The sequence below is a fragment of the Semicossyphus pulcher genome, unplaced genomic scaffold (assembly GCF_022749685.1).
Source record: "Semicossyphus pulcher isolate SPU_LCO1_2020_fin unplaced genomic scaffold, fSemPul1.0.p SCAF_19, whole genome shotgun sequence".
NCBI classification, from domain to species: Eukaryota; Metazoa; Chordata; class Actinopteri; order Labriformes; family Labridae; genus Semicossyphus; species Semicossyphus pulcher.
Window position 1 is genome coordinate 23623588 of NW_027211692.1, and position 20320 is coordinate 23643907.

Genomic DNA, 20320 nt, shown 5'->3' on the forward strand with positions numbered 1-20320 from the left:
ATTTGCCCTGTACAACATCAGGAGAGCATGCAACACAACTGCACTGTCTACTGCAACTCCCTACTCGCAGGCCTTCCTGCATGTACACTGGCTCCCAGTTGCCGCATCAAATTCAAAACCCTGTTGCTTGCTTACAAAACAGCAACAAAAGCGGCTCCTGCTTACCTGAACGCCCTCATCCAGGTCTGCACTCGGTCCCACCCACTACGCTCTGCCAATGAAAGGCGCCTAGTACCTCCCATCACAACAGGGCCCTAAGTCTCTAGCTAGACTCTTCTCCCCTGTAGTCCCCCGGTGGTGGAATGAGTTACCAAACTCCATTCGGTCTGCAGAGTCCCTTTCACCCTGTGCACTGCCTCTCGGCACCAGTTTCCGATCGCATTTGAAGCTGTTTGTTGGCACTTCCTGACTTCGTTCCCTCCTGTCTTGATCGTCGCTTGTGTTGTATCAACTCTCAGATGTACATTACTTTGGACAAAAGCGTCTACTAAATTAAATTGTAACATTGTTGTAAACTAACTTAAATATTGATCTCTCGAGATCTGCAATGCTGTATAAACATATTTTACTGTTTCTTTAATATTTTCGGAATGCTACATACTAGATGCACTTTTGTTTTTGCTGTGAATCAGAGCTGTGCCGTTCTAACGAGGCTCTGGTGTTATCGACTCACTTTCATGAGCTACCTAATTTAGGCTCAACATAGTCTTTTTCAGGAGACTCCATAATGATAAGTCCAACACTCAATGTCTTTTTGTGATCATTTAACCATGTTTCTGTGCAGAAAACCGTTAGCCGTCCACGAAATAAAGAATAGAACACTGTAAATGTAATTCATTATAGTGAACAATGATTAATTTACAAGTTTGAAAAGATGAAATGGGCAAAGTCTTTGACGATTAGACCCCATCGTGATGTCTTCATGTGCTTGAAGGGGTAGAGAGACCGAGAGCAGGATAGGATATCCCCGGTGGAGCCTAGACACGTGGTGATGATGGTGAAGAGAGGATGCATGATGAGCTGAGAGCTGACTTGGACACTGATGAGGTGGACTGGAGGTCAGTGCAGCAAGATGATTGGTTGACAGACGTCGAGGCTAACCCTGGTTGGTTAATAACTTAAACAGTAACGCCCATAATCAGCTGATCACCAGACAGGAAGAACAGAGAGGGGAGAGAGAGAGAAAGTGACATGAATGAATGATGCTAATGATGAATGAATGTTTGAACTTCCGCTAAGCTACATGAGTATCATGTAGATTCTCTTCTGCTCATGTGGATAACATTGAATGTGCATGTGCAATGCGAAATGAGCATTTCATCGCGATTGACTTTCATGTCATGTAGTATTTACACATTTTATCAAACACGTAACAATAAAATGACACCTTTTATTTTCCTGTTAACGGTATTGAAAATATAATACATGCTCTTTTAACACAGTAATCATTGTGTTACCAGCTCATTATTTGACCTACAACTGTAAAAGGAATTGTTAATAAACTGATAAGAGGTCAAGAGGGTCTGGAACTACGGAGCCTAGGTCTTAATCACATTTGCATCCTTAGGGTTTTCTTTTTGCCAAGGCAGCCACTCTTTAATTACAGTAAGACTGTGGGCTTTCACAGTTTAAATAACTGTACCAAATGAAAGGCAATGAGATGCATAGTAGAGGAAATGTGATGCTATGCACTGCTATTAACATACTAGGCTGTTGATGAGGCATTAGAATGTAAAATAATTTTTTGGTAACTGGGAGGTGGAGGAGGGGGCAATTTTAACCTCCTTAAAATTCACTGTAGCATTGCAAAGATTTTCTTTTCCATTGGAAGGAAATGTGTGTTTTCCCTTTCTCAAGGGTATAAACTGAGTTTTGGGCACAAACTATTCTTAACTCCAGACCCAGCAGGGCACATTTGAGCTATTTCTGTTCTTATGCAAATTTGCCAGTAATTGTTGAAGCCACACACCGACATAGTAATTCAAGTGTCCATATTAATGTGCCCTTACAGTAACAATTTCTATTTCCAGCGTGTCAGCACCTCTTGGCAGAGATGGTATCTTTAAAAGGACCCTCTCACACTCATTACAGCACGCAGAGACACTGAAATAGAACGTCTTTTTGTACAGCCAAAAGCAACGGACAAAAAAGCTGCTTCACAATGTTAAAAAATGGGCACTTGGAAAAAAAATGTACTGCAAAATAAACTGCTTTTGTCCAACATATACTGAATGAACCTTGACATTCAGAGGAATTAAATTTGAGATGACATTAACTGATTATGACAAAAGACTTCTAAGAACAGTTCAGCTCTGAGTTGTAAATTCAAGGTCACCCAAAACTTTGTACATTTGTAAACTTGATAGAAATCTCAAACCTAAGCTCCATACTGGTAGTATCAGCTTTATGAGTCACAGTCTACAACTTGAACCTAATGAAAAGTCCTCTTTAAAGTGCAAAATATAACAGAGTACAGAATGTGAGGCTGTATGTTTCCCACTCCTATAGCTGTATCATCTTTACTAAAACTCACATTAAACCTCAGCAAGATGACTTAAATTTCCAGCTATCACTGTCCTGAGGCAGGGTAGTCATTCAGCTGCACATGCCTTACATAGACTCTCACCAGCCATGTCCATGTTGTCATTTTAGAGGTGATAACATACACTCAGAATGATGTATGACTCATTACTTGGGTGAATTATGGGGGCAAGCTTTGGGCCCAAAGGAATCGCACTACAGACCCTGGTACACTCAGATATTTTATATCAGAACCTAGAGTGATGTGAGAGCCTCTTTTTTTACACACCAGCACAGGCCCGATATTTTTAAAGTCTTTGGTGATTGAAGTTATTGAAGTTTTACCTGTCAATCATTAAGCTGACTGAGAATCAACTTTGTTTGAATCCTGAAATGACCTGTCAATTTTACTCAAGGGATTGTGTGGATATAATCTTAATCTACATAATCATCCATTATAATGGAGGGAATCTCACTTTATAGGCTTTTAGGTTTACTTTACTTTAAAATGTTATATAAAGCAATGCATATAACATTAGTAGACTGCTGCAGATTTAAGGAATCACTTTGGACTTCAAAGTACTTACTGTGACAGGTGTCCTTTAAAATTTGTTTGATTTTAGATCTGCACTTTTTGTTCTTTTTGGAGGATAGAAGTACGATGTTATGAAAGACTTCATAACCGCCTGGAACGATATGTGCTCATTTAATAGTTACGTTGTTATATATGCAGAGGTATAAAGAGCACTGAAATTGTGCTCAAGTTAAACTTTTGGAGTTGCTCACTTAAAAGGTTACTTAGTTACTTTCCAACCCCACTGATTTTTATAATAAACACATTTTGCCAAGGTTATTTTCAAACCTGGGCTTTAGTGTTAAAATGAAGAGAGATAGACCTTTTGTCAAAGAGGAAGATAATTTGTTTAACCAGAAACAGCAGTTATTTAGCTCTCCTGGTAGACTCCATTGCCAAAAACAGTAGTTTTACCTCGCAGAACACGGGAGTTGCTGAGGGCCTACTGTTGCCTCGATCGGTTAGTTTCTTTGTGTTATTGTGTGGTGTTTTAAAGGGTTAGTTCAGTTCCAAACTAATGTCTGTTACAAACAATGTAATGAGACAGCGGTAGACCATGTCCAGTGTTCCCGTGCCATGTAAAAACACTGTTTTGTTAATGGAGTCTGGTGGCTTTGAAGAGCGCGAGCTACCGGCTGTTTCTAGTTAAACAAAAAACTTCCTTCAGTCTGGGTCAAAGGTGTTGTTTCCTCCGAACTCTCTTCATGGTTCACTCACGTTATGTGACAGGCTAGTAGTTGCTCTCCTTCTTCGCTTCGGACTCGGCACCACTGTTTTGTCACGATGCATGATACTTTAATCTGATAAGCCTGTTTTTGATGCGATGCATTTGATTGGTGTCTGGTCCAAATCAGATATTTCAGATATATTTCAGATATTTCACGCTTTCTAGCGTGAAATATCCGTAGATAAATATTTTACTCAGTAACGGATGGAAGTACAAATGTAGTGAATTACTTAACTTTTTTCTAAAACATACGTAAGTAAAAGTAAAATGACTGACTTTGAAAAATTCTCATAAAAGTACCAGTACACAAAAATTCGCAATTACATTGTAATTCATTACTATGTCATCTGCTTGCATACTTCTACAGAACTACTTTTTCTAAGGTCAGGTCACATGTTATATACTTGAGTTTTAACCATGGCTTGACATTAACACCCGCCTGACTCACTCACTATCACTAGCCACTCTGGCAGGTGGCATTCTATTTTTCTTCAGTAAGGAGACTGCTTTAAAGTTTTTAATAGGGGACAATCCAGAACCGACAATAGGGAGAGACAATGCGGAGAGAGAGAGAGAGATGATCCAGAGTGTGATCGATTATCAGTTTATCAGACTTTATAAGGAGGAGTTTATAATCATGCAGTGCAGTGATGACACCGATCTGTGTTGGGTTCTCATACTCTGCCCCTGACTAAATAGGGCCGCAATCTGTCCCCGTATTTCCGTATCATCTTTATAAAGCAACTACGTCCACAGGATGTGAATGAAATGAACCGAAGGTGATTCACGCGTAGTTTATCAGGTATCATGCGGCGCAGGGAGGAGGAGATATGACACAGATCAGTCTTTCTACCTGGCTCAGTAATGTCGCGATCTGTCCGTATTTCCGCGCACAGGTAAGCTACTATAAAGTATAAACTCTCCACATGCTGTCAAATGTCCACATGCTGTTTACTTCATATATTTCACTGATGAACACAGGCGTCAGGCTTCATCATCAAACAAAGTTTCACGTCATCACTTCAGTCCGTACTCACCCGCTCCCTCCCTCCGTGCGCCTGTGCAGCAGCTCTCCCCCTCTCAGTTTTTTGTATTATATGTTGTTTTTTAAAGTCTTATTAAGGTGAATGAGGCTCCGTGTTCATTTGCATACAGAGCGGGACATGAGCACTACCTGCACACAGCATTGCCTTGTGTTTGCTTGCCATGACCACACATGATGCCCCTGTGAAGAATCATAATGTGGCTGCACATAAGTGTAACAAAGACCGGAGAGGATACAACTCAGACGAGAAAACTTGATGAAACAGACAATGAAAAAGAGACAAAGAAAGAGAAAAGACCAAAAGGTCAGGTCCAGATTGGCTGATAAGGATAATAATAATAAGAAAATAATGTAGCTGCACTGACTGTAGGACGTATGGCAGTGACAAAGAAAAGTGTGGCTTGTGAAAATGTTGAGTGCTAGCCCTGGTGATAACTACATCATTTATTGGGTTTTTTTGTTCTATTTTAGAAATGTCAGAAAACAGGCATGCAATCTACATTAGAGTTAAAGACACATGTTGGACAATGGTTTTGGTTGTGATCAAACCGTGAGTACTCTTTAATTGTAATTCATCAATTTAAACATCCATCCATCCTGCTTTGGGTAGGGGCTGGAGCCTATCCCAACTGTCATTGAGGGCGTGAGGCGGAGTACAGCCTGGACTGATCACCATTCAATCACAGGGCTGAGATGACAGACAACCTTTCACACACACCTACGGAGTAACCATTGAACCGATTAACCTAACGAGCATGTCTTTCGACTGTGGGAGGAAGCCAGAGTACCTGGAGGGAACCCACACATGCACGGGTAAAACATGCAAACTCCACACAGAAGGCCCACTTCGTCTGAATTTTGACCTGCTTACTGGTGCGTTTGATTAGTCCATGTTCTTCTTGTTACATATTTACAGCAGCACTCACAAGCACCTTGAAATCTCATCTTCATCATTTGTAAATCATTTTTGCTGACGGAGGATACTGTCCATGAAGATGTCCCTCTGCGCCCTCTGTTTTATATTAAACATGCTATTTTGGGCGTTTTTACGTAAGCCCCACAAAGGGAGGGTTTTATAGGTACATCTTTTACACAAATAAAGCAATAAGCTTTCTTCTTCTCCTGCCTGCACTCCGTACACAGCAGACTATTTTTTTTCAAGCCTTACTGGAGACTGATTTTATTTTTTTCATTTCCTTAGCATAGATCACAAAGTTTGTGAGAGGTCAGTGTGTTTGTGGATGGATCAAAATGTGAGGAGTTCATTGCCGTGTGTAAATAGTTTTTTTTTTGCTGCTAATTGTGTAGAATGGGCAGTTTTACACAGCGAGTAAAAGGGGAGTAATGATTGCCAAGAGTTTTGTTTTACAGCCATGAAAATCTTGGAGGCCTGTTTTAACAAGGTACACCATCGCACACAGTATACCAAAGGTCTCCCACATCCTGCATTTTTAAACCTTTTTTGAAACAAAAAATAATTGGGTAGCAAAGCTCATTCCTCACAGCGTCCTGTTACTTGTCCAAGGCTAACGAGACATAGACAAATGTAAAGCCTAATGGAACAGGTACATTGAGTCAAGCTGCTCACCTCAGAAATGTAATTGCACATTTATACAGTTCAAAATGTTACTGTAAGTTAATGTTACTCAGTCATTAAATAAAAAGACCAGGTCTGAACCTGATGTGAATACACATTTTCACTCTTACATTTTCTGACAGGAACAGGCTGCAACTGACTTTTTCAACATCTGATGATTATGCTTATTCACTCTGTGCTGTGACTTACATTTGCAGATCAATGCCACTCTTTCACCTGTACAGTAAATATGAAGCTAAGAACATCAGCATTTAGCTTAGCGCAAAGCCTAAAAGACAGCTAGCCCGGCTCTGTCCAAATGTAACAAAATATGACCCCCGCACCTCTATAAATCACTATTAAAAATGTTATACCTTGTTTGTTTAACCTGCAGAATACACTGGAGTGCATCGTATTTTATTTCTTGGCTGGTCTTAGCCACATCATGGGGTCTGCCAGGCAGCCGGCATTAACTCAAGGAAGTGATTGCACCTTGCCAAGAAAGAAGTCCAGCTCATAGATCTGCAAGAATAATCCTGTGTGTTGTCCCACACTTCATATTTTGGCGGATTTCTGTTACATTTTGTTTTCCCTGTTTTCCTCGGTGCTTAGTGTAGTAGCTTGAGAATTGAGAGTGTGGAATTGATTGACTGCTGATTGCAAGCAAGTAGAGAAGCACATTTCCAAAAATTTGAAGCTATTTCTTGAATTATGTTTCCCTAAAAAAAATATCATTTTGTTTATACATTCAACAATTGAGTAACTTATGGTTTAACTGTCCTGGGTCATTTTTAGGGGCATGGTTTGAGGAAAAACATCCATACATCCATTATCTTTACAGCTTATCCTGGCTGTGTTTGAAATGCCACACTATATACCATATACTGTTATCCAAATATCTTTACCTATCCCATCTGTGATTGGGCAAGACGCGGGGTACACCCTGGACAGGTTGCTGGTCAATCACAGGGCTGACGCATAGAGACAGACACGCTCACAGTCGCACCTACAGGCAACTGACTCACCGGTTAACCTAAGCAGCATGTCTTCGGACTACGGGAGGAAGCAGGAGGGAACCCACGCATGCACAAGGAGCTGAACCTGCATTCAAACCAGGAAGCTTCTTGTTGTGAGGTGACAGCGCTAACCACTGCATCATCGTGCAGCTTGAGAAACACATAAGCCTTCTTTTTTCATTGTTCTAGATAAGGAGATAAGTCATAAGTCAATTGCTCACTGCTGACCATTGTAAGCCATTAAAAAGACCCCTAAAAAACCCAGATAAGACATAAAAAAATTTTTTTTTAAAATTAAAAAACACAAGGTGGGGATATTGCCCTTCAGAGTGTTTATAAGCCTCTTTTAGCTGATTGCTCCTGAGGTGATCAGCGTTAGCAATGGCCCTTCAGAAACTATCTCGATCTGAAAAGTGCACCCTGTGTAAAAGGGAATACCTCATCCCACCAAATTACAATAATAACTCATAAAGAATACACTCATAAAAAGGAATGGGTTATTAATCAGTACCCTCTCACAGGACTAGTACCTGAAGAAATGTTATTAACTTTATTTTGAGCACATTACTCTTCTAACACCTCTTTGGAATAAACCATATTCAGAGGTACGACTTAATTGCCTCCATATTTCTAGTTTGCCGCTGAATGACATTGATGAGGGGTTTTAGTGGTTCTCTTAATAGAACTTTCCTCTGTGCACTGTCAATTCAAGAGATTAACAGATGTGTTTGATACATTCATTACCTCACTGGCTCAGGGAAACACCGAACCTGCTTGTGTTTTTGCATGACAACAGCACCAGACGGGTCTTTGGATAGCATTGGAAGCATTTAACCGGGGGGAAACTGATAGTGTAAGCAGAGCCACTGCTGCCAGATGGCAATAGGGGAATGAAAAGCAGGTAGTAAAAGCCTCAGGTCATGATTAAGCGGACTGCTGGATAAAGCAAACCGCTGCAAATGCATGTTGCATAGTGATCAACAAATACCAGGCTGCTCAGGAAGCATCCGTTCCTTCCCAACAGGTTTCACGTTAGTGCGAATAAATACTGAGGATTTGAAGGACTTAATACATGTGTATTTGATGACTGACGTAACCTAGGAGAAACAGAGTTTAAAGGCATCCCAGCAAATTCTGTAAGTAAACATGCCAGTAATCTTTACCTTTGACCAGTGCGTTATTTGATGCACTGGATCTTTATCTTGCTCGGTAAAACACAAACATAACTTGGCCTGAAGCAAACTACAGTCATCCGCTGCGAAGATACATCTCTATCATCTTCAGAGAAAGAGAGCCTATTTCAGGCAGATGACTGAACACGAATGAAAGGAGACAAATTTTCAAACTAAGACAGTTTTCTCCAGCAAATATAACATACAGGTCAGCAAGGCTGTGGCTCACATTCAAATTGTTTCCAATGAGGGAAATCATACGAGAAAGGAGAGGGGAGTTCTAACAGTACCAGCAACACTGGCTTTATGGATATGGTGAGGTGTGTAAATTGATACATTAATCATATATCATCACCATTCCTTAGACTGAGAAACAAAACTTTCAGACCAAACGTGTGTGCGTCAATATCACTGTGTGCGTGTATGTGTTTGTGTCTGTGCACAAATATTTTGATGACTCTGACTTTGGAATAGAGAGGAAAAAAAAAAAACCTGCTGGTCTGCTCCCGGTCTTTGCCCTCCTTTGCCCACACCAGCCCCCCGAGGAGGTGATCGGACGCGTCTGTTTCCCGGAGATAAAGGGCTGCTCACCACATCCCCAGAGCTGGGAGAAGTTGGCACCGAGCGCGCTGGCATTCTGCTCATGTAACAGACCCTGTCACTGACTCTGAGAGAAAGACAGAGAGGGGGAGTGAGGGTGACACAGAGGGGTGGATGAATGGGGCTCAATTAGAGAATAAAAGGCAGGTGATATTGAAGTCATTCACTGAAACGACTATAAAGTACTTACTTTGTGGGTTGTATCCTCATGGTAGAAGAAACTTATTGTAAGCTGCTTTGGATAAAAGCATCAGTGAAACAATGTTATACAATGTGCACCAAAAAATATAAAGAAATAAACATACACATTGTGATTCACTTACATATATGTATAGTCGTTTACTTACGTCAGAAATGTTCATAAATGCATACTCTGTTGTGCATACATAGAAAACACACTCTGTTTATCTGGATGGCAGCCAGCTTGTACAAAATCAATGTGCCTTCAAGGATAACAGGTTTCCACCAGAGAAGGTTGAAGTTGTCCTCCTGGATCGATTTCAACTTTCACAATGTCCATAACTGTCATTTCAGATAATTCGGTAAATTTGACAACACAGGGTCAGCTCAATAGCCTAACAAGTACTCTTACCTTTACAACAAAATACATGTTTGTCAGTGCCCCCCAAACCAATTTATACAGCCATTTCAGAAATGACTCACAGGAGCATTTTCTCAACTGCCACCTCTTGTGTTAAGCGATATGAGAAGGAATAGCATGATTTTTTTGGCTCTCTTTGAGAGTAAACTGATACACCTCTTATGTCTGCACGGTCAGTATAAATGTGCAGGCCAGCATCTGATTGGCAAACTAACATACAGCAAGCCTCGCCCTCTCCAACAATAAAAAAATACATAGAAATCATATTCAAAAGGGCCGGATGATGCTCAGTCTCAGTGGTAGAATCGGTCTTCTTTTAATCGAAAGGTTGGAAGTTTGATCCATGTCAACAGTGTTGGGGGTAACGCGTTACCTACTTTACTGGTTTCCTTTTTTGTTGTAATGAGTAACAGAGAACGCTAGCTCTGTAATTCAAGTAATACAATATGTAGTTACTTTATCAGAAAAAATAATCTGTTCTTTTTGTCGCCACAATAAAAGAAAATCCCCGAAGCACTGTTTCTGTTCTGTTCGCTCTCCTTCTTCTTGGCAGGCAGCTGCATACCAGCGGAAGGTAAACACAGTTTTGTCAGTGTGCATGCGTAGCTGGCTAACTCAACTATTATGATGGCAGAGTAGATACTTCAGTAGTTACTTTTCTCAGTAGGTCACACAGTAACGTAACAACTTACTTTTTAATGATAATAACTTGTAAAGTAACAAGTTACGTTACGCAACACTGCAAGTCGAAGTGTCCTTAGGAAAGATACTGAACGCTAAATTGCCCCCAAGTGTGTGTCTGTTTGTAAATGGTTAGACCCTGATTGGAGATTGGCCTCTGCCATCAGTGTATGAATGTGTGTGTTAAAGGGTGAATGTGACATGTAGTGTAAAAGTTTTTTGAGTGGTTTGAAGACAGAGAGAAAATCAATTTCTTGCTGTGTAAAAACAAAAGTTTCATATAGGTGCAAAACGTTTTTTTAAGACTCCATTTTTTCCCTCAAATTCCACAGGATCTGTCTCTGGCACGTTCCGTGTGCGCCACGACCTCCGGAGTCGATCTCGCCCGTTCAAGTCAATGCTCGTGATTCCACAGCACGATTCAAGCGCGTGTCAAGCTGAACAGAGCAGATCGTTCCAAACAGATAGTCCCACACAAAAACAGCAAACAGCATCCGTTCATTTTAAAATAAAACACCATGTACAGACCAGTACAGACTCCTGTTTTTTCCGTTTTCATAACAACACACTGAAATCTTGAAAGAAGAACACTTTTAATTAAGTAGTGTACTCATCCATGTTAGAAGCACACAAATCACAGAATGATATCCAATCAAACGGAACGCGCCGGACACGGATCCTGTGGGATCCAGGCGTTAATGCCAGATTATGCTTCCTACCTTAGTTGTAAATTCACTGTGTTATGTAGGCAATAAATTGAATGAGTGTATTAAATAGCCTACCTTTAAGCACCAAAATTACTCTATGTAGTCAAATTAATTGTGTTGCCACGTTATGTGGATGACTAGCAGATGTCAATGGTGAATGTATAAAAGAGAAAAATCTATGCCAGCTATACAGACCAAGAAAGCTGAGTATATTGCAAAGATTATTGTCTAGACTTGATCTATATAAGTTAGGTGTAATGAGACAACTTCTGTTGTGATTTTATAAAAATATATATATATATATATATATATATATATATTTCTGCTTTATTGATTGATTGCTTGAGTTCTCCTTCTCACATAACTCCCCTGGTTTGCCAACACATACCAGAAACAGTTATTGCTAATGGCCAGCAGCTTCTGACTCACTGCTGCAGTTTTCCCAGCTTTTCAGGTGTATCTGGCATGAATAAATACAGGTGAACGTACTTATCAGCCAGAATAACACCTTTAAGGTCAGGGAAAGGTCTCCCTCATGGCTAAAATCAACATAAACTGTTAATACTAGAAAGCACACTTACTTGTGCCTCTAGTGTCTGAATCACATATTTTAAAGGTTTGAAGGGCAATGATGGAAAATGTTTTTTCTGGTGTGGAAAGTCTCAAATAGCTACGCACAAAGCAAGACGGGAAGAAAAATCTATATTGATCACTAAACTATAGTGTTAATGGCACACAATGGGGTCTCTTAGTTTATTGTCAGCACATTAAAGTGTAATGACGTCAATGTTTTACTTAGTTAGTCATTCACAGGCTTTTAAATATTACCCTGCACCGTCTTTAATAGATGTTTTCAAATTTATTTTGGTGCACAGGCCTTCCCATCTCTTCACATGAGTGCATGCTGAAGGCACATGAATAAACATACAGATGTACACAGATATGGCCTTGTGGCTTCACATGCACGCGCACACATACACACACACGAACCCCAATGAGACCATGCTCAATATCAGTGTGTGCACAAGATTTCCACAAAAGCCTCTGCTTTCATTTTCCCAAATCTAGGCTGTCCTATATGCTCCACCACAGGGGATATCAATAGACCAACTATAGTATTAAAGGAGATCAATACAGTAGAATATTGTCTCTCTCTTTCTCTCTGTCTCTTTCTACTTGTCTTTCATTGTCTCTCGCTTTCTCCTCAGATCATCAGGAGCCTTTTTCCTATAGAGTCACTGTGACACAAATTCTTTATGCTGCTATTCCCCAAAACACTGAATTACAAGTTTGGTGAGCAATGGTCTGTGTGAACCACATAAGAAAGATGCCCTTGTGTGTGTGTGGGTTGAGCGGTTGGAGTTTTTAGATGTATGAAAAATGAAATCGCTTCAGAGTTATTTGCACAATGCGGCTGACTTGGAAACCTTTCCAGATGGACAGAGAGCCATCCACTGGACTCACTATTACACTAATAGATTTTACAGTCATCCTTTTTGTCCAATATAAAGTCCCGTATTCAAAACTCAAACCACAATAAGCACAGCATCTGTCTGTTGTTGACCATACCATTAACAGAATTCATGTTGTTGTTTTTTTACAGAATATGGAATAAGGTTAAACCTGTATACATACAATGTTGGGTGAAATAGACAGAACGTGACATTTGTTTGTACCTCTGCCATGTATTTTTTGTTCATCACTGCCAGAAATTTCATGCCACTAAAAGTAAAACTTCCACTGCAGCAATTCTACCCTCTAACTACCTTTTTTTATTGTACTTTCTAGCAACTAATGATGACTCATTCACTTTTATAAGGTATGTTGCTAAAATTGGAAAAATCGGACACTTAACCAGAATGTAGAGTGCTTTACACAAAAGGGAAAGCTAATTATATTCACAAAAAAATAATGCATTTTGCGCCGGGTATTGTACGCCGGTAGAACTGAGACATGGAAAGTAATTAATGATTTTAAAATGTTATCAACTGTATATAGATTTAGTCATTGTAAAATGACTGACAATATGTTCCTCTGGGGAATGAATTAATTGTGTTTGCCTCGTTTTGACAGATTTCGTGTAGGTAGAGAAAGTTTATAAATTCAAAATGTGGAGTCGGTACTTAATGAACAATGTTGTTTAGGGGAGACAGTTACCTTTTGTGCTTACCGTATGTGTACAGTATGTCAGTTGCTGTCTTAATAACGCTTGTTAGCAAAGAAAAAACAGACATCACTTTCACTGAAAATATTTAAGAGATAATGCCCAATGAAGCATCCATTATCAGGAAATTAAAGACAACATAAAGACCAGAAAAAAAGAATGAGTAACAAAAGTTTTTCCCTCTTTATTTCTCAGATTTTCTTTCTTGAGCTGCATCACAGTCATTAAATATTTCATATTCTCCAAAGAGACAACAAGAAATGTTCTGAACTGTGGTAAGTAGATGTTAGCTTGTTAACACGGAGCATTTGTTATAAACTGAGCTTTTAATTACGTCCCTGTTGCTTTGCTTATGTTAGATACTGGCTACATAAAAAGGTGTCCGTAGCCAAAGCGCATGGCCAAGGTAATGATGTAACCAGATCATTCTGTGCATCATGTTCTTGATTAATAATTGCTGAAATAATCACATTTATTAAGTAATAATCTCGAAGAATTTAATTTAAATTAAATTAAATGTCTGGTAAGTCACTATCTATCGCCGAATGAAGTAACACAATGGTAACTATGGTCATGAAAGCCTTTGCATTTGCAGTATTACAGACTGGGTGTCTGGTGCGACTTTCGCAGAAGAAACTTCGTCAAGACTTCCTTTTTCACGTGCTGCATTGTTTACAGATAAATAAACCGTTTTTTCTTGTGATTTACTTTTGATTAGCGGGTCTTATGAAATTTTCAACATCATGATGCAAGAGGAGAAGAAAACTACTTATAAAATGCTCGTTTGTTGAACGGAGGTAGGATCCATCATTTGTTATGCATTCAAGGAAGTCGGGAAATCTGAAAGCTGAGCAGCTTTTGTGATGGATTGTTAGCTGTTAGCATGCATATGTGTGTTTATAGAGATTAATAAGGAGCTAAATCATCGCCAGATAGCTGCTGATGGGAGCCTTGATGTCATTATGACGCATTATGTTCCACCTGCTTTTGCTCTCCACACAGATTATTTTTCCCTCATACGCCGCAGCTTGCTGATACGTGATTGATCAATACTACTCGGACTACAAGCATTATACAAACCAGAATGCTTGCCGTCCTGGAAATCCTGGTCCCATGTCTGTAGTAGTCCCATAGATACTTTTTTTTTTTTCTTCAATAGCCTAGTTGTTGACAGGTGGGAGCAGGGCCAATATGGACTGCAGGGCCCCCCCATCTCGCAGGGGCTGCGGGGGTGTACTTTACGGTGGTGTATCATAGACATCAGTATGAACTATATTTGACCATAATATTTCTGTCTTTATGCGACAAACATGCAAAGTCCATGTCCACTTTGATATTAATCTCACATGATCAAGTTCATTTTACAACATATACATATTCACATGATTAATGTCCACCATATGCAATTTCTGTTCCAAATCTGCTTCATTAGGTTGCATTGCATGAGATTCCACTAAGCATGTTCCACTCCCTCCCTATGAACCACACCATTAAATTAGATGGAAACTGATACAATAACTAATAAATAAATAAATAAAGTTGCATTTGTTAATTAAAATGAAAATGAAACTAATATTCATGTAAATTGGTTGTCTCTGGTGTTCTGAATCAATTTGACTCTATGTCTGTAGTCTATGTACAATTAATTTTGAGTGTAATCATTAGATACACAGCAGATCAAAGGATCTCTGCGGGGCCTCTGATACAATGGATACACATCTCCCAGCTAATTATTGATTGGTTACAACTCTCGCTGTGAATGTGTGTTGTTTGTGCAGAATAATATTTATAGTCAAATAATTCTCACTGGTTCGTAGTCATGTCTATTGAGCATCCAATTATTTTGCTTTTAATATAGTTTACTTTTCCTATTTCTCTTCTTAAAATTGTGCTTTTTAATGAAAGGGATAGTGTGTTAATTTGCAATGAATATGTAATGTCACAACTTCTAATTTAGCTAGTTTGAATCAATACCCCATTATCTGAACTTCATTAGCAACCTGTTATTGTTTGACACTGCACTCATTAAAATGATGACATGCAGGGGTAATAGAATTCAATGCCTCTTAGAGGGTATGTATAGCAGTGTATCATTTAAAATAGTATTATTCATATATGTTTTAGTAGCAAAGCATTAGAAACAGTGCATACTCTAGGAGGCAAAATCCACTATTGAAGATTGAATTGCCTCTTTTTTCCTTCATGTATAAAAAAAATATAGCAGTTTTTATTTGTAAAACAAATGATTCATTTCAGATGCACATGCCACACGTCACATATCCTAAATAAGGCCATAATCATCAGATTTTTCTCCAGCTCTAATTACATTTGTGTACTATCATCACATTTGTTTGTCTTTAGTTTCAAACTCTTTTTTTTTTAGTTTGTTTTAGAAAAGTGCTTATGTGTGTTCCAGATTGGTTCCAATATGGATGCATTACATTATTTAAAGACCAGCTACAGTCATGTTTTAAGACATATAAAATGCTTGAAATAAATAATAAGCAATCATAATTAATATAATAATTTATAATTGAATTACCTTGTAAAAATCCTCCCAAGGCATCTCCTCCTACTCCCTCATTAAATTAATTCCCTAATCTGCATAGTCCCCGCCCACTATGCACGATGTTTCTCCTTCCGTAAAATTAAAACCGAAAACAAAACACGTCTCTGCCATCCTTTACTGGCAACGTTAGCAGTCATTAGTGAGTTTGCAAAAATTATGATGACAGTTACAGCTGGCTCGCGCATCGCCAAAGTGGTTGTCATAGGTTGCACATAATGATATGCATAGTGTCACCAACCATCCATTGACGGGATTGGCTCCTTAGGTTTGTGACGTCTCAAACCCTGCCAATCTGAAAACGTGTTTTTCAGCCTGTCCTTGGTACACTGCAGTTTAAGGTTGTTTTCAAACCTTCCTTGTTTTGTTCGGTTGAAACGAACCCTGGAGCGTTTACCCCCTTGGTGCGGTACGTTTGGGCAGGTGGGAACAATGCAATCGCACAAGGGTGCAGACCAAAACAACCGGACCGAGACCTCATTGAAGAGGTGGTCTCGAACTGCAGCAGAGTTCGTTTGTGGTAAGAACGTGATCCGACCTAGTTCCAACCCAGCTGCTGGAGGCATAGCGCATTTTTGGATTAAACAAGCTCCCGCCAACTGCGCTGTATACTAGGCACACACTGGCTGTACTTTCGATGAACTATTATTTTCATTCATTTTATTTTTGATAGTGTGATATACGTTTAAACCGTTACATTTAATGGAAAGCGGGAGTGTATTTTTTTTTACAATACAAATGTGATCACCAAGATTGTGATGTTTTCTGTTGTTCAGTTTCTAAAGCGTGCGCACAGTTAACAGGCTGTTTGCACTACTCATTGCGGCTGCACTTCTTCTCATTATTAATTTTATCCCCGACGTTGTGATAGCCATTTTGTCCGAAACATTACCAATGCACAGTTGTCTGATTCTGCATAAGAAATGCGCTTGTCATTTTGGTTTGAATGTGTTGTTGTTGCTGGGCGCTGTCCGGTGCTGCCGGGTGCTGAAGTCTCTCACCTTGACACATGAAACTTTTTTGTCCTTGCCTTTAGTCAGTTGTTCTAAGCTTTTAGCTACAGTTGAATATTCTGTCGCCAAATTCAATTAAAAACTATATTAATATCGAATGCTCGATATATTTTGGTTTGTTGTTTGAAATTTTGCCTTGTGAAACCAAAACGAACCGAAGTGAAAATGAACCAAACTAACAACTCGGACTATAGATTTGAAAATGCCCTAAAAGCAGACAGGCCCTACCATGGCAATGACTGCTTATGTTGTCCCTGTTATGTCTTGTAGCACATGAAAGACACCACATGGAGATGTTTACAAGGTTTAACACTTGATTTTCACTGGAGGGGGTCTTTCAGAAAAAGAGACGCTCTTTAAAATTGGGTGACTGTGGCTCAGGAGATAGAGAGGGTCGTCCACTAATTGGAAGATGACTTCTCCAGTTCACAAGTCGAAAGTGATGTTGGGCAAGATGCTGACCTGCCATTGGTTTAGGAGTGTGTGTGAATGAGTTGGCTGGGTTAAATCTTGATTGGCAGCAACTTCTGCAGTCACTGTATAAATGTGTGTGTTGGAATGGGATGGATGTGACATCACATTTTAAAATTGAAGGCCCTGAGTGCTTGAACATTGCAATCCATTCCTTCTGCCATGTATATTTATGCATACTTATGTGTGAAGAAAAGAAAATCATCTTTCCAATTTTGAGCCTTCTTTATAGTTCATGGCAAGCAGTTTATCCCCTCCTTACCCCAGCTGTCCCCAGCTGCTCTTGATCTGAGATCCTCCGGGGTATTTTGCAAAGTGTTGTCCCTCCAGGGTAACTTGGGTCTGTCCCTCGGTCTCCTAACAGTCACTCATGCCTGGAACACCTTCAAGGGAAGGTGCCCAGGGGTGCATCCTTCTCTGTCAATATGAAGAAGCAACAGCTCTGCATCCTTGAATCTGAGCCAGTTGGATCTACAATTGTTTTCAGGCATGCAGTATCCGTACCGGGGATAAGGGTCAGAATGAAGATCAATTTTTCTTTGACTCAGCTATCTGAGGCGAACTACACCTATGGCGATATTGAAGTTGTTTGATGTGCAATAATAAGTCATCAACAAATGTGCATAGCTCAGTTTTAGTTCCCCTGCCAAACCTGCACCCTGATGGATGCGAATGAAATAGCCAAAGATTTCTATAAGAAATCCTTATAAACAACTGGTACTGGTCTTGTACTACTCATCAATGATTACATTTCTCATTTAAATTAAATTAATATAACACTTTTTCCTCATAGCATTATACTAACCTCCATTAAACAATTATGTGAATAAGATGATTTTTAATTTGTTTTTGTAGTGTGATCAAATGCAGTTCATGACTATTACATTGGAGCACTGATAGGTTGCCCGTAACTATTTTTAGTTCCAATCTGTCTGACTTGGACAGCACTGAGTAAAGTAAAAATAACATTTGTTTTGCACCCAAAGGATCTGATTGGCTGTGTCTCCTAACAGAGCAATGCCATTCAGAGGAACAACAGAGCTATTCTAATCGCAATTAAAAGTTATATCTGTGCAGGCAATTTGGGGAATCAGTTTATGATTTTACATGGAAAATCCGGCAACATGACAGATGCCCGACACTGACAAGCATCTGTTTGATTTGGCTGAGGACATAAGTGTGCTGCACATCTTATTGTACATACAAAATACTTCTGAAGCCGACTGATGCTTCCTCAGAAATCTTCCTAGAACTAATCAGTTCAAATCACACTGATTGCTCTCAGCAGAAAATTAATCTAATTTTCTGTAAAAGCAGCTGCCAGTTACTGAAGATCTGATCTTCTTTTTTTTTCATTCTTTCACTCTCATTTCTCCCCTCCCCCACCCTCCCCTCTCTCTTTAAGCCTCGGTTAATTAAAACGGAAAGGAAAGGATTTGCAGTCAGTAATTCAACTTATAGTGGAAGTTAATTATAGAGTCTGATGATTCATATAAGTGACATACAAGTGACTAGTGGTAAAAAAAAAACCCAAAACCAAACCTGTTTGATGAGCTTAAAGCAACTACACAAGTACTCTAACACTCACTGCAGTTGCTGAAAGTGTGTTATATACATATACACAAGCACTGCCTGACCATATGCATATGATTTGAGACTAAATGTCATCAAATGTATGATTTAAAGTGATATTCTCAAAGATTTTCATTTAAATAAATGTCTGTTAAGTTACTATTGTGACAACCCTGAGGTTGTATTGATCAGTGGGTGTGGTTATTACTGATTCTGTGTTGTTTCCAGGTTGACTGCAGGTGGGAGTCATCAAGGCGGATTCAACACACCTGATCTCAGCTGATCGAGCTGTATTTAGAAAGGGTGCCGGCCAAGTGCTCGCTCTCTCATTCTTCACCATGTGACAGCCAGGAACACTACAGCTCACCGAATGAACTTTCAGTTTTACTCTTATTTTACACACACATGGTGATACACTCAACCATACACTCTTGACATTACTGATAGTACGGACATTACATGTTTGTTCTGGTTTTGTTAGTTACTTTACTGTGTTGGCCAAATAAATCTTTTGAAAGGTGAATAGTTTGTTGACTTCCTCTTTTGTTGCAAGTTGGAGCCATCTTGTAACAAAATCTATCCCTGAATATGCAATGGTGATTGAGCCTATGGCCTACTGATGAAAGCCTTTGCATTTGCAGAATTATTATGGGCGTGTCTGTGGCGACTTTCATGGAAAAAATCAGTCAGTTAGTGACGCATTTTCCATCACCCAGCAGTGGTTGGTCTGCCAGAGAGGGTAAGCGGAGCTAAGCGGCTGCTTTTCCGGTCTCTGCAAGTGTTGCGAGTCTACTATGGCTGAAGAAACAAAGAAAAGATGGATGACTACAGATACAACTTCAAAAATAAATCCAAAGAGAAAGAAACAAATTGGACGCTCAGATGAAGGCAAACAGTCAAAAAAGGAAAGCGACCGTCAGCGAGGAAAATCAAGAGTTACAACCGGAGCCAACCGTGGACGTCACACATGCAACACTGTCTGGATATCTGGGAAATGTGCTCCTGCAATTAGCGTTTATTGCCATAGGCGCACTTTGGTGTTAATATTACAATTGATCACTGTTCCTCCAACTTTCAACCCCCACATCATGCACCCAAACACCATCAGCACAATAACCATGCACTTTTCTTTCAATCGAGGAGACTTCATCATCTAAATGTATGTAAAATTGATTTTAATCCCAGTTACATAGTGGTGAAGAAAGTCGTAGAACAATCCCAACATGAACTTATCTATGATCCAGTGTTTGTTATTCTGCTTCTGTTACCAGCATGACTGATACTTAGGTATTGTTTTCACCTGTCACATTATGTT